Source organism: Lampetra planeri, unplaced genomic scaffold (assembly GCF_965212315.1).
Source record: "Lampetra planeri unplaced genomic scaffold, kcLamPlan1.2.h2 scaffold_438, whole genome shotgun sequence".
NCBI lineage: Eukaryota > Metazoa > Chordata > Hyperoartia > Petromyzontiformes > Petromyzontidae > Lampetra > Lampetra planeri.
In genome coordinates, this window is record NW_027615261.1 from 42,253 (window position 1) to 54,180 (window position 11,928).

General features: G+C 44.2%; 1 protein-coding gene across 2 annotated transcripts in view; it reads right to left on the minus strand.

Moving 5' to 3' along the window:
* The window catches only part of LOC144741148 (uncharacterized), a 34,098-nt gene extending 23,695 nt beyond the window's left edge, over positions 1 to 10,403 (minus strand). The window contains exon 1 of one of the 2 annotated variants that reach the window (XM_078623773.1): positions 10,293 to 10,403. The gene's annotated coding sequence lies outside the window, so the exon portion shown is untranslated. Of the gene's footprint in view, positions 1 to 3,561; positions 3,658 to 10,292 lie in introns of those variants that run through there. The other variant, XM_078623775.1, reaches the window with a different exon arrangement.
* Positions 10,404 to 11,928: the final 1,525 nt, after the last annotated feature.

An 11,928-nucleotide genomic window follows, 5' to 3' on the forward strand; every position in this document is an offset into this window, starting at 1 on the left:
CAAAGAAATGATCAGTCTATAATTTTAATGGTAGGTTTATTTGAACAGTGAGAGACAGAATAACAACAACAAAATCCAGAAAAAACGCATGTCAAAAATGTTATAAATTGATTTGCATTTCAATGAGGGAAATAAGTATTTGACCCCCTCTCAATCAGAAAGATTTCTGGATCCCAGGTGTCTTTTATATAGGTAACAAGCTGAGATTAGGAGCACACTCTTAAAGGGAGTGCTCCTAATCTGAGCTTGTTACCTGTATAAAAGACACCTGTTCACAGAACCAATCAATCAATCAGATTCCAAACTCTCCACCATGGCCAAGACCAAAGAGCTCTCCAAGAATGTCAGAAACAAGATTGTAGACCTACACAAGGCTGGAATGGGCTACAAGTCCATCGCCAAGCAGCTTGGTGAGAAGGTGACAACAGTTGGTGCGATTATTCGCAAATGTAAGAAACACAAAAGAACTGTCAATCTCCCTCGGCCTGGGGCTCCATGCAAGATCTCACCTCGTGGAGTTGCAATGATCATGAGAACGGTGAGGAATCCGCCCAGAAATACACGGGAGAATCTTGTCAATGATCTCAAGGCAACTGGGACCATAGACACCAAGAAAACAGTTGGTAACACAGTACGCCGTAAAGGACTGAAATCCTGCAGCGCCCGCAAGATCCCTCTGCTCAAGAAAGCACATATACATGCCCGTCTGAAGTTTGTCAATGATTCAGAGGACAACTGGGTGAAAGTGTTGTGGTCAGATGAGACCAAAATGGAGCTCTTTGGCATCAACTCAACTCCCGTGTTTGGAGGAGGAGGAATGCTGCCTATGACCCCAAGAACACCATCCCCACCGTCAAACATGGAGGTGGAAACATTATGCTTTGGGGGTGTTTTTCTGCTAAGGGGACAGGACAACTTCACCGCATCAAAGGGACGATGGACGGGGCCATGTACCGTCAAATCTTGGGTGAGAACCTCCTTCCCTCAGCCAGGGCATTGAAAATGGGTCGTGGATGGGTATTCCAGCATGACAATGACCCAAAACACACGGCCAAGGTAACAAAGGAGTGGCTCAAGAAGAAGCACATTCAGGTCCTGGAGTGGCCTAGTCAGTCTCCAGACCTTAATCCAATAGAAAATCTGTGGAGGGAGCTGAAGGTTCGAGTTGGCAAACGTCAGCCTCGAAACCTTAATGACTTGGAGAAGATCTGCAAAGAGGAGTGGGACAAAATCCCTCTTGAGATGTGTGCAAACCTGGTGGTCAACTACAAGAAACGTCTGACCACTGTGATTGCCAACAAGGGTTTTGCCACCAAGTACTAAGTCATGTTTTTCAGAGGGGTCAAATACTTATTTCCCTCATTGAAATGCAAATCAATTTATAACATTTTTGACATGCGTTTTTTCTGGATTTTGTTGTTGTTATTCTGTCTCTCACTGTTCAAATAAACCTACCATAAAAATTATAGACTGATCATTTCTTTGTCAGTGGGCAAACGTACAAAATCAGCAGGGGATCAAATACTTTTTTCCCTCACTGTATGTAAAACTGCTCAATTATTTACAACTAGCCTTTAGCCCGTCCAAGGACGGGTGTATTGCAGTTAATCTGAAACTTGCAAGTGAAAAGCAGACCGCGACGTGATATTCATTGCATCAATGCGTGTGCAATCTGTAAGGGCGCAGTGACACAGACCTATTTCATTTTAAGGTTATAATCCCTTGTTCATCATGACGTCCTTTTTACTTTGATGTCTCAATAGCATTACGGAGATTGCTTGACTTGAGGGTTTTGCCTTTGTAGTGAGGTTTGTAAGTTAACGCTGAGGAGGGGGGAGGAGGCACCTCGGCCCCCCATGTGGAGTGACGTCAGCCGCTAATTATTATGAATGGGGGGAGGTGTCCATTTGGAGGACGTCACCTTATGATTATTAATTAGGGGGGCTGTTCGATGTGGAGTGACGTCACCTGCTCATGATTATTAATTAGGGGGGTGCGTGCTCCATGTGGAGTGATGTCATCTGCTCATGATTATTAATGAGGGGGGCTGTTCGATGTGGAGTGACATCACTTACGCATGACTACACTATGTGTAACACAATTTTTGTTCCTGGGTAGTAAGTGTTATTTTTTAATTGCTTCTGCCTAAAAAGTATAGAAAATGGCTATTATTCCCCACAAACTTTGGTTTTGTGACCAGGACAGTGATATTTAGAAATGTACCTATTTTCAATGAGAAAACGGGCGAATTTGTGTCTTTTCGTTCACATAAAGTCAGAAAAAAAACATATGAATCGAAATTAACATGTATTTATACTAAAGTAATACAAAAATTATTACAAAAGATTTAGAAGTGAGTAGTTTTTGAAGATTTACAATTATACTGTAAATTACTTTCATGAATCAGCCCCCAAATGTTAGCCTCCCATCATGTTCTCATTATACTGTCCTTGGTAGCGGCGTTCAAAGTCCAGTATATCCTGGTGGAAGCGCTCGCCCATTTCCTCCGAGTGCGCTGCCATATTCTCCTTGAATTTATCAAGATGAGCATAAAGGAAATGGACTTTGAGGGACATCCTACAGCCCATTGTGCCATCGTTCTTCACCAGTCTCAACCAGCTCCACATAGTTTTCGGCCTTGTGATTTCCCAGGAAGCCCCGAACGACTGCGACAAAGCTGTTCCAAGCCGCTTTCTCCTTACTTGTGAGCTTCTTGGGGAATTCATTGCACTCCAGGATCTTCTTTATCTGTGATTCGACGAAAACACCAGCTTTCACCTTTGCCTCAGACAGCTTCGGGAAGTACAGTGGAACCTCGGTATACAACCGCTTTGGAATACGTCGAATTTGGTATACGTCGTATACGTATAAAAAATATATCTTGGGATACGACGTCTTGCTTGGGATACGACGCCTTTGCTAAAACTTGTGTGGGTCGGGATGAGTCACCGCGTACAGTACCCGCGTATGCCCCGTTCACGACTGAAACAAAGCGAGAGTGGTGGGGTAGCGGGGGGAGGCGGGGGACGTGGGGGGGAGGGGCGGGGTGGCGTGGCGTGGGGGAGAGGGGCGGGGGATGTGGGGAAAAGGGGCAGGGTAGCGTGGTGGAGAGGGGCGGGGGACGTAGAGGAGAGGGGCGGGGGACGTGGAGGGCTGCCCCCATGGAGGGCCCCAGGTCGAGGCGCGTGCTACTTGCGGGGTTGAGACACGCCACGTGGCCAGCGCAGCTGCCAGCAGCGCGGTCACGTGGCTTCTGTAAGCATTTTCGTAATTAGTGTCTAAATTATTTTATACAACCCCATTAATGTATAATATGCCATATAAAATATCATTTATTTTCCTCTGGAACGGATTATTTCCTTTCCCTTTATTTCTTATGGGAAAAAATCGTTTGGTATACGTCATTTTCGGTATAAGTCCTACCTTCTGGAACGAATTAACGACGTATACCGAGGTTCCACTGTAGTCTTGAAGGTACTTGAAGGCTGCCGACTCCTTATCTACAGCTCTGACAAATTGTTCCATAAGGCCCACTTTGATGTGCCGTGGTGGCATCAGCACCTTCCGGGGGTCCACCAGTGGCTCCCACTTGACGTTGTTCCTCCCCACAGAGAACTCGGTCCGCTGTGGTCAGTCCCACCTGTGGTAGTGCGCCTTGGTGTCCCTGTTGTCCCAAAGGCAAAAATAGCAGGGAAACTTGGTAAAACCGCCTTGGAGACCTTTCAGGAATGCCACCATTTTTAAGTTTACGATGACCTCCCTGCCATACTCATCATACTTCAAGGCATCCAGCAAGGTCTTGATGCTGTTGTAATCCTCTTTGAGGTGCACCGAGCGAGCCAGGGGAAGAGACGGGTACTTATTACCATTACGGAGCAGCACGGCTTTGAGGCTCCTGGATGAGCTGTCAATGAAGAGGCGCCACTCATTCTGGTTACAGGCGATTCCGATTGCCTCGAACAGACTGGTCACATTGTGGCAGAAGCAGAGCCCATCTTGATGGGTGAAGAAGCTGCAAAAAGGTTGGTGACGCTTCCTCTGATCTGCGACTTGCACACTTGCAATCAACCAGTTTCACTGCTTGAGCCGAGACATCAAAAGCTCAGCATTGGACTTGGTGAGACCAAGATCTCTGATCAAGTCGTTGAGGTCTTTTTGGTTTCTCTCCTCGGCTCCACCTCTGAAAATGTCATCTGGATCTACATCTTCCTCGCTCTCTGACTTGCATTGAAAATTGTAAAACATTTTAAAATAAAAAAGTTTTAAAAATTTTTATATTTTATAATATAAAATTCCGAGCAACAATTGTCCATCTTACATTCCATAGTTTTTTTGCATTGCTGGCAGGTGAAATGAGGTGCCCAGGGTTTGTCTTGATCCCCGACAGGCATGCCGAAATATCGTAAATATGCCTTGTGGGCCTCACACATCTTAGCAGATGCTTCAACAGGTACTTTTTCGCTCTTGTATTGATAAATTGGCCGCAGACATAGCAAAATGCGTCTGCCGGATGCTTGCAGCCGCTTAATGCCATCTCAGAAAAATGCAGATATATATCCACTTCGGCAGCTGGAACTAAACTGAACTGGTGGGCTTAAGGCCCCTGTATTTATACTAGTATTTATATTACTGGAAAGTTCTAGAATGTTCTCGAAGTTACTCCAAGTTTACTCCGCACTGAATCTATCTGGAATGCTCAATGAAAATAGGTACATTTAAAAATATCACTGTCCTGGTCACAAAAGCGAAGTTTTTGGGGGGAATAGCCATTTTCTGTACTTTTGAGGCATACGCAATTAGAAAATAACACTTACGACCCAGGGACAATTTTTCTTACAGTGTTATTAGTAAGGGGCAGGGGGAGTACTCCATATTGAGTGAAGTTACCCGTTTTGGATTATTAATGAGGGGAAATGGCGGAAACAGGATTTTCAGGTAGGGGTGGCAACTCCTCCAGCAATGAAAAATGATAGTTGTTAGTAAGTAAGGACTTGTCCCTTGCTTTTTATTCGACGCGTGTGCGGCGATGTGTGCAGCCATCAATCGAGGGTCGAATTCGAACTGTGTGTGATCGGCATCGCGCTCACTTAAGATATGCCTTCAGGGAAGTCGTGTACTGTATACGCAACTGCGCACAATTCTGTGAGTCACTTATAACTGCTTTGACGTTACTTATTGCCAATTATGGACTCAGACTATTGTCATATCATCTCATAGAGTCCCTGGCACATAATAGTATGCTATACAGTGGCAGTGGGGGTCGCAAAATGCCGATTTATTATTAATAAACCCCAATGATCCGATCGAAATTAGGGATTTAGATCGGATCATTGGGGGGGCACGTGCCACCCCACCCCCCACTAGCTCCGCCAGTGAGGAGGGGTGGGGGGTCCATTTGGAGGACGTCACCTGCTCATGAATATTAATGAGGCGGGCTGGTCGATGTGGAGTGAGGTCACGAGCGTTAAGGACAGACATTCCTGGGTGGTTATTTACAATAGTTATTTTGGTTAGACTACATAACAAACTAGCCAAGATTATGTCATAAGACTCTCCAAAAAGGTGAATTATCATGTCCACAAGCATATAACGTGCTAATTATTGTTGTTTGAGCTCATTGGTACATCAGTACACTTGGTTAATATAAAAAATAAAATTACGTAGAGGGACAGATATTTGAAGGAGACATTGCTTATTTATTATTACTGTACTTATATTCTGCACAACGATGCTACAAATAATTTTGTCTGGCATGCATAACATTCTCCACATGTAGAGCCACTTATAAAGTGCTATATAGTGCTATATTAGTAGTAATGTACATGTGGAGTATGATAATTAGCTGTACACATATACAATATTATATAGTATACTAAATAAAATAATTAATACTGTATCGTCATTGTGAAAAATGTAAGTCCAATAATAATCCAATAATCCGCGTTCCTGTGGGGGATCAAATCGTGGGTCCTGTAACCTGCGGTACACCGTGGAGAGTCGTTAAACAATCCCCGTGAAAACATGTTTACGCTGACGTATGCTATGGATTATGGGATGAATTAACTGCACAGTTGCATTCATTATATGAAATAAAATCACTGATTTTTTTATTACGCGTTTTCTAACACCCAAATGGTGCAACATCTTCCATGTGCATAATAGAGGTTTTTTTGGGTTAGATCACGTAAATACAGAAATGTGTCGTTAAACCCGCCACCACCTGACACAGCAAAGTAGTAAGGGTTGTCACGTAAACAGAACATGCCAATACGTCACGAGTACATCACACCAGTTTGTTGGAGAGCCAAGCCACAACGTTGACAATCTGAGTACGACGTTTCCCAAAAACCTCTATTATGAATTATATTGGTCGCGAAAGCCTACGTGTTAAATGTTTCATGTGGGTCTATATTAGAAGATGTCCTTGCATTACACCGTATTGGCGGTACACCGCTGGTGCGCGGTACAGTATCATAACAAAAAATTTGGAATACATTTAAATTTTCCCGCAATTCACAACCCCGGTCAGAAAATATTGCGTCTGTGCGTCAAAATCAATCGGAAGACCAATGTTATGAGCAGCTGAACACAAAGCTTCACAGTCCGTTGCCGTATAGCAGCACCCAGTCTGATTGCGATTGACTGGCTCCGTGTTCCAAAGGCAAGATTTGACTCCTCGTGCCCTAGACTTGGTCGGACGGTTCTTCGAATAATTTCCGGAATCATTGCTCGTCGGACGGTGGTATTAAAATATTATAGGACTCAGGGTGTCATCACATGTTCGAATGGGGAAAGTAGCCACTGAATCTAAGTGCACCTTGTGATGGAGAGTTCTGCAGCTCACTCAAGCGACATCGTCAGACTGCTTCATGAGGACCACCGTTATCTTAATTTGGAGCTTTCGTGACTACAGGAATTACTCTTTGGTTCTTTCGGTAAAGTCACGTATAAAGATAAAATAATAAATTAAATACTAGCATACGACGTTTCTCTAACCCCTCCCTCTCTCAGCCCCCTCTGTCTATTTAAGGCCTTGCCACAGAGACGATCGTCAAATAGTCCCCATAATCTGTATGGTGTGGGAAAGCACTCATTCAGCTGTGGATTGATCAAAGGGTTGCACGTGTACACGTGGGAAAATCATCATGATTACCATAACAATGCAATACCAATACCAACAGCATGACTATTGTTGTCATTACAATGACATCATTATCATCTCCCCCATTGTCGGCATCCTCATAACCTCCTCCAACAATCAACATCATCATAGTCATCACCGCCATTATCATCGTGATCATGAACGTCATAATCATTATTGTGACTATCATAATCATGTAAATCATGAACGATTGTCACCATTACCAACACCATCATCATCATAACTACCCCAAACAACAACCACCATCATCAACATCATTACCCCTACCAAAATAAATACAATCATCACTCACAATGCTATCACTACCATCAACATCATCATTACTAACGTAACTTTATCTGTGAAACATCCTGTTGTATTTAAAACAGGTATTCCTAGAATATAAAAAAAATCACACAACCGGTTTCATTAAGCTATAATATTCTGACATTCATGTTGATTCCAATGACTGCTACGGTATATGGGCATTTCAGTCGGGCAGAATGTAACAAAGACAAAAGATCCCTGCATAGCCTCAACAGACCGCAGGGGCAAGTGCTGTTATTGAACACCTATGAACGCCAACACGGCATAAAATGGGGTGTTTTGGACACATTTATCTAGTGATATTACACACCACACCAGGAACTCATTTCACTTTGAGTATATATGGGGGGGCGGGGGAGTTCAGCACCGGTGGAAATATTTGCCACCAATGTTGGCCGTGAGCGGGAATCAGGTCAACGGATTTGTCGCGCAGTGCAAAATCCGCCATACTTCTACACAGACGCCGCCCAGATCGTTGAAACAATCGCCAAGTCGCACGCTACCGCGTCCACCACCACAGCCAACAGTGGACACGCGCCCACCACGCGCACGATCGCCCATCGCCCTGTGCCATGACATCATCAGTAGTCGGTTGGTGTCTCTCCCCCCTGGCCTGGACTCGAACAACCCGTGTGTGCGCAGAGTCAGCGGAGCCATCCTTCACGCGAGACGTTTCAACCGATCTCGCGTCTACCCACGTGGACATTAAAGAAGACCCCGTGGCTCTTTGTGATAAAAGCGGCAGACAACCCCAGTGACCCGGTACAAAACAAACAAAAACATCCCACTACGGGTCAATAAGTGTTCGTGCCTTCGCCATATTCTCCCGCACGTGGCTGGTTCACGAAGCGACTTCACCGCACCATGCCGACCGGCCAGCCCGGCTCGGCGTGCCTGTAAATGAGAGCGATGGATCTCCGATGGTGGACCCAGCAGGGATAATGCTAAATCATAAAAGGGATAATAAGATCCACCTTTAAGCCATATAGCCTTCTGGCTGGTGGGGGGGGGGTATTCTAGGCGAGCAACCCTGAAGGCTGGCAGAATGTTTATTGGGTTGCTGTTGCAAAAACAATGTCTTTCTAATGTTGACACACCCGACTGTATAAAGTATACATTTTTGGCCGAGTTTACCTAGGGCAGCTAAGTGAACGTAGATTCTGACGAGGCAGGGTGCAGAGCATGAGCCTGAGAAGCATTCACAGAGGATGGAAGCCTACTTTCTGTACTGCCTCCAACAATTACTTTCCTCTCTGTGCCTATGTGTTACTCTCTCTCTATGTATCTTGGTGATATCTGTCTGCTTATATGTCTGTCTATAGTTTTCTGATTCGATTTTTGTTGTTATTTCATTTATACCTGATAATTGGTTTTTTACCCTTCTATCTGGCAACAAAACTGACACCTTTTTACAAGGAGTCATGTTTGCATAGACCGCAATACCTGCAGTCATAATACAAACAAAAGACATAACTCTGATAATGTGCACTGTCCTTGAAGTTGATAAAAAGGTGTCAGTTTTGTTGCCAGATAGAAGGGTAAAAAACCAATTATCATATTTTTACTGGCAAATGAGGTTCTCATTTATACCTGTATGTTATTATTTAATTTATTATTTTATCTTTATACGTGACTTTACCGAAAGAACCAAAGAGTGACCACCGTTATGTTATGCTGTACCGGTGTTGTATTTATGATACTTGATATCCAAGTAAATACATGCTAAATACTTCCTAACAGATCGCGTGAGCACAGCTAGTCTATACTGATACAAACCCAAAAGACGACATTGCTGGATTACGGAAGCAAATCGCGAATCACAAATTCCCGAATTACAGGGATTTGTAGATTACCACATCGCGAATTATTGGATTTCTGCTGTAACAAAAGACATTACACGCCTCCTGCACATATATATGTCCCTCTACGTACAAAACAACTATGTATATCGGCCTTTTGGGAGCGCATCTCAGACAGCATGGGTTCAACGCAAGCAAACTCTGGACCGGTTTTGACATTCAGTGTCTCCATCAGCAGTCCGATTTGGAAGAAACCACAGCTGAAACTTTCTAAATGGTTAGTAGCAATTTCCACTGTCGACGAGTGCTCATTTGTGTGTCGCGTATTTACAGGTGTCGAGGTTGACCCGATTCGAACAGAGCGTCCATTCGCCAATCAACATCTGGTAGCACGCAAAAAAGATCCTCCATGTCGCCTTAACAGACTGTCGGGGCAAGTGCTGGTAGCGAGCAGCACCCACGAAGGCCACACGAGGGGGCGGCCAACACCACGCGCGACCGCGTTTGTCTCCCAGTGGCGATGTTTCTACACACCGTACCAGGTTCTTACATTGAAACCGAGTCGACCTAGGAGAGGCCCAGGACCGCTAACCACGACGCTACCCCTCCCCACGCACACACAATTCTGGCTCTGACTGATGCGGGACGCTCACTGCCCGTGGTGTTCTCGTGTCGCACCGCGTGTGTGGACGCGCTGGCGAGATGGTAGCTACGTCGCTTGGTATACAGGAGGTCGTCGGTTCTATCCCAACCCCGACTTCGGCTGTATATTTTGAGTTTGCGTGTCTCTCTCTCTCCCCGTGTTCGCGTGGATTTTTTTCCGGGTTTTCCCCTCCACATTAAGAATCAACGCGCGTTTGGCTGCTATAAATTTACACGCGATGATACGCCACTTCCGTTGAAGTATAATGTGGTAGTCAGGTCGATTCTGAAAAAGAGCTTTAATACAGCTCAGTGTGGAGCCTTAGCTGGTAAAATATAAAACATACTGAATATAGTTTTGAATAGTTTTAGTTGACTGTTACCTCCACCGCTGTCTCCACTCGCCCCGCGTCTCTCCGGCAACCAACCGCGCGGCGACGTCACGCATCGAGTCCCGATCAATGGGCGAGCGGCGCCTCACACAGCGCCTTGCCACACCCCCGCCCCAGCAGGTTGTGCGCACTACTTTTGTAACATTGAATGCGACTTTGGAGTTAACTTAAATTGTAATTCGATTTGACTCAACTGAATATTTTCAAACTCTGAGAACGTCCTTTAAAAACATTTGAGCGTATGACAAGATCACTTCATTTTTTGTCCCGGAGGCGGAAAACAACCGCTTGCACGCCATCTCGGCGTGATGACGCGAGTGGGGAGACATCGATTAACAACACTTGAATCGATTCGAAGCCGACGACAATTGATTTCCAAGAGAGCTGCCGTTCGCCACTCAGTGGTGGTGACGTCACCACAGCGCTTGTGCCAGGCTAGGTGCATCTTACGGCTACATGTACTCATCTTCTTGGTTCTTTCGGTAAAGTCACGTAGAATGGAAATAATAAAAATAAAACATAATAATTCTCACGACGTTTCGGCCACAACGCAAGCAGCTGTCCTCAAATGAAGAACAGGTCTGTCATTTCCCATAAATATGCTAAATTCCTCTTGATATCTTCTTGGTTCTTTCGGTAAAGTCACGTAGAAAGGAAGTAACAAAATAATAAAAATAAAACATAATAAAATAATTCTCACGACGTTTCGGCCACAACGCAAGCAGCCGTCCTCAGGTGAAAACCAGGTCTGTCGAGGCGACAGCGTCTGAATGAAACAGCACACGTGCTTGGAGACTATATATAAGCTGGATTGGAAGGGGGGAAAGGGCGCCTTGACAAAATAATATGCATATCAAGAGGAATTTAGCATATTTATGGGAAATGCAGGTATGTGATTAGTATTACTTATGCCCGTGCATTATGCAGGATTAGCAGCATCAAAGGGAGGGGATATGGGAAATGCAGGTATGTGATTAGTACTACTTATGCCCATGCATTATGCAGGATTAGCAGCATCAAAGGGAGGGGATCTGGGAAATGCAGGAATGTGATTAGTACTACTTATGCCCGTGCATTATGCAGGATTAGCAGCATCAAAGGGAGGGGAAGAAGTGTTAATAGTATGTAGCTGCAGTAACTAAAACCACCACGTAAACAACTAAAGTATAAACTACATAGTATCATCAGTATGCTAAATATACTCTACAATAAGCTGAGTTACTAACAGTAAGTAATACATTACAATTCTACATCGTAAAAAATATATAATATGCTTCCATCTAAACTTTATTCTCTTACATCACACGAGTCTACACCGTACTATATACTGCCATAGACAAACCCAACATTAAATTATATACTGTATTGCTATAAACTATATACATTGTAATATTACACATTCTACCCACCCTAATGTATATCATACTGCTGTATATTCACTATACAATTACGATACTATATATTGCTTTGTACATTGTATTAAGCATATACATTTTTCTATTTGTTATTATACACTGTACCATTGACCGTCGTGTGAAAGATACTAAGAGAAAGCAACGAAATATGTCAATGGGAGAGTAGGGGGAGGGAAACTTGCAGCGGAGCAAAGAATCCATTCCCTGCGGAG